Source organism: Papilio machaon, chromosome 7, assembly GCF_912999745.1.
Source record: "Papilio machaon chromosome 7, ilPapMach1.1, whole genome shotgun sequence".
Classification (NCBI taxonomy): domain Eukaryota; kingdom Metazoa; phylum Arthropoda; class Insecta; order Lepidoptera; family Papilionidae; genus Papilio; species Papilio machaon.
The window spans coordinates 4,851,020-4,854,688 of NC_059992.1; positions in this window are offsets into that span (position 1 = coordinate 4,851,020).

Sequence of the window (3,669 nt, forward strand, 5' to 3'; positions counted from 1 at the left end):
ATAATGATTATCTTTTCTGCTACACATTTGTTTAAATATGAAAATAAAATTAAAATATTGGAAAATTCGTCCGTTCTATTGAATAAGATAAATCAAAACGGAATAATATATTTTGTAAGCATTTTTTTACCAATAAATCACAAAGTACCAAGATGTAGATGTACGTGTACCTTATTTGATAATATTAAGTTTTGGAGTCAAAGGTTAAAGTACTTAAACCAAACGATATATTTTATTTTCGTTGAAAACATATAACTAAATATACAGATAGACGCTATAAATAATTTATATTGAAATACAATAGAATAAGATATTGAGCACTCAATTAAATGAGAATAAAGATGACTCAATAGACAATCCTTTTTGACTATTCACAAGTTCATTGTGAATTGTTTGAAACCGGTAATTGCTCTTCACTATTTTCAGTAATAATTTGCCTTTCATTAAGTTGAAAAGATTCAACGGTTAAACATTCATTCCTATTGTTTGAGATTACGAGTTACTTTTTTCTTAAAAAGATTTTCATATAACTTGGCCATAATTAATCGAAATACTAATACCCGTGTTCTGTAGAGATTTAGGTAGTTAAAGATTTTTAATTGAACATCTTCTATATAAATAAAATACAACAACGAGTCACAAGTCCACGATTCAAAGGGGTAGGCAGAGATTGTGGTCTTCCATTTAGCATGGTGCTGACATACTCGTATCTCCTAGGCAATATTGATTATTAAAAACATATCTTAATCTTTAAGTAATTTTCATCGCCAAGGTACTGAAAATTACAACTAGGCACGCTAGGGAATAGTTGTGACATTAACTGTCTTGTGATGTTTCGCCGTCGTAATTTTTGCTCAGTGAGACGTATTTGATTATATTGAATGCTTCCTTAAAGTCCTAAAGACAATAGTCGTGTTACAAAAAGTAACTCTGTAAATACAAAGCTTTATGGAGGTTGTAAGTAGATTGAATGTGGCACACCTGCGCTGTACTCTAAGCCTATTGTCAGATAAAAGCAAAGGGTGCCTGTAAACCTATTGAAACATGTGAAGAGAGTATGATTACTTACATTACCAGTACTAGAATTTTTTTGTCTCGTTACAAATGTAGAACCTTTTTAGACTCTAGTTTATTTTTCTATGAAAGGAACCAAACGAAATTTTTTTTTCGTTTTCAAAACTTAATGTCGCGAGGCAATCAAAAAAATATCAGTAGATAGTTTGATGATTTCGACATTTTCTAAAATATCCAATATCGACTTGTCAAATTATTAATGATTCGGTCAATAATGAATTTGCTAGTTTATTTTTAAATTGATAATGTGGTAGGTAACATGATGTTTATAGATAAGAAGACTATCCTTAAGATATTAAACGTCCTTCGCATTCAGGTACGAATCCAATTACGAGACGGTTATGTTTCACATGAAAGTGTCACATTTGTGGTGAAATATTAATGTATTTCAATTTAGGATGGTAGCAGTAAACCTCTATAAATATTAGAAACATCGGGCCATTTGGAGAACGTGTAAGTACATAAACAGAATTTATTGCAATCTTAACTTGAAAAAATGTAAGCTGAGAAGAAGGTTTCAACGGCCTTTTAAATGTACCGAATTTAAACTTATACATTTTTCTAATCATTTCAAAATTTTGTAAAATACTAATATTAGGTCCTTACATATGAAATTGGCGTTTTGTATGGGAGGAACAAAAAGTCGAATATTTTTTAATATAATATATTTAATTAATCAAAGTATGAACCATTATTTTCTATGCACTTTTGCCATCTCATAGGTAGTTCATTGATCCCTTTACTAAAAAAACTAGTCGGACGGGAATCAATAAAATCTTTGAAGGCGATTTGGACTGCCCCATCGGAGTTGAATTTTTTCCCTTGCAAGAAGTTATCCAAATTTCGAAAAAAATGGTAATCTGTTGGAGCAAGGTCCGGGGAGTACGGAGGATGTCTTAGACTTTCCAATTGAAGCTCTTCTAATTTAGTAGCCGTCTGTTGCGCAGTGTGTGGTCTAGCGTAGTCGTGAAGCAGCTGTGGCGTGGAGCGATTGACCAGCCTAGGTTGTTTAGCCGCTAGCTTTTCCATCATGGTTTGCAATTGCTGACAATAGACATCAGCCGTAATAGTCTGGCCAGATTTCAGAAAACTGTAATGAACAATACCGGCACTAGTCCACCAAACGCTTACAAGTAACTTTTTTGGGGTTAATTTTCGCTTGGGGTAGGATTTGGCTAGCTGGCCAGGATCCAATCACTGCGCTGAGTGCTTCCGATTATCGTAAAGAACCCATTTTTCATCACAGGTAATGGTTCGGTTTAAAATACCTTCATTATTGTGCCGGTTTAGTAATGTAACGCAACAGTCGACGCGCGTTTGCCGGTTTGCTTCAGTCAATTCGTGAGGTACCCACCTTTCAAGCTTTTTAATCTTCCCAATTTGCTTCAAGTGAATTAAAACAGTTTTATCACTAACATCGCAGCCTGCAGCTAACTCGGACGTGGTTTTCGATGGATCCGCTTCCACAATAGCCTTCAACTCTTCATTATCTACTTGAGTCTCAGGCCGTCCACGGGGCTTGTTCTGCAGATCGAAATTTCCAGAACGAAAACGTTGGAACCAAAAACGAACTGTGTTTTCTTTTGCAACACGACCGCCATACACATCATTCACCCTTCGAGTCGTTTCCGCAGCACTAGTGCCACGGCGGAACTCGTACTCGTAAATAATGCGATATTTTAAGTTTTCCATTTTGTAAAATGAGTGACGCAAACAGAAAAAAACAGAAGAAAAAAAACAAATGAATGACGGTCATCGAACCACAAATACATGAGTCTATAGCTGTACAAATTTGAATTTGGAATTCCTTACCAAAGAGGAGAAATTCGTGATTAAAGTGGCCAGTACGAAAAACGCCAATTTCATATGTAAGGACCTAATATTAAAATGCATAAATAAATACAGTTAAAAACACAACTAGACAAGTTGTAGTAAATTTTTTGACATTGTTACTTTTATAGTTAGAAATATTTTTTGTAATTCCGACGCTTCGGAAAAAAGGCGTGTTTGTGTCGTGTACCGACAGACCACGTTATTTGAATATGTATGAAGCACAGCCGTGGAGAATTTCGTGCCATCAGTTTGTGTGAAAATTTTATATTCCAATAAATTGTCAGGAGGGTTGGCCATAATTGAAAAATGAATAACAAAGTGTTTTTCTTGCTTGGGGCGAAATTTCAAATTCGATGGCTGATATAGGGAAAATGTTAAAAGCATTCAAATCAGGAATCACACAAACAAAACAACTACTTAAATCTAAATGGCACCAGAGAGTAAAATAACATAGAAAAATGTCTGGGTATTACCATAATGTTGTCCGTGACAATTATACAAGCCGCGTCTTAATTAACTTAAAGTATATTATATCAAGTTTTAAATCATCTGTATCCGTCCGAAAGTAATACAAACCCTTTAAATGCTGTTAAAAGTTACTTAATTCTTTTGTCTTTCAGGGACCAGGGTCATATTATCCAAATTTTTCCCTGGAAGACTGCGACATAGCGTGGTCCTAAGTTGCCTTAAAACTATGAAGCAACGGGAAGAGTCCTGTCCTGAGAAGTAAAGTGTTGAGGGTTCCATTGTGTTTCTCGGAAA